Below are 260 nucleotides of genomic sequence, written 5' to 3'. Positions count from 1 at the left end.
TTACCAATTCATTTAATGAAAATTAAAAAGGTTAAACATGCTAGAAGTATAACTTTATAACACAAAAATGTGTGTGGGGGGGAGGGAATTCTGAAGTGATTAGCACTCAAAAAAGAAACAAAAAGTTTGATGCTTTCCTTCTCCAACATTGCTTATTTTGCTAATATGAGACACATTTTTGCACCTTGAGTACTTCCATCCTATGTGCTATTCTTCCTGTTTTCTTCCATCAAGTTTGCTTGCAACATAGACTTGCATCA

The sequence above is a fragment of the Mesitornis unicolor genome, unplaced genomic scaffold (assembly GCF_000695765.1).
Source record: "Mesitornis unicolor isolate BGI_N332 unplaced genomic scaffold, ASM69576v1 scaffold7473, whole genome shotgun sequence".
NCBI lineage: Eukaryota > Metazoa > Chordata > Aves > Mesitornithiformes > Mesitornithidae > Mesitornis > Mesitornis unicolor.
Note: the sequence above shows the minus strand (reverse complement) of the source record.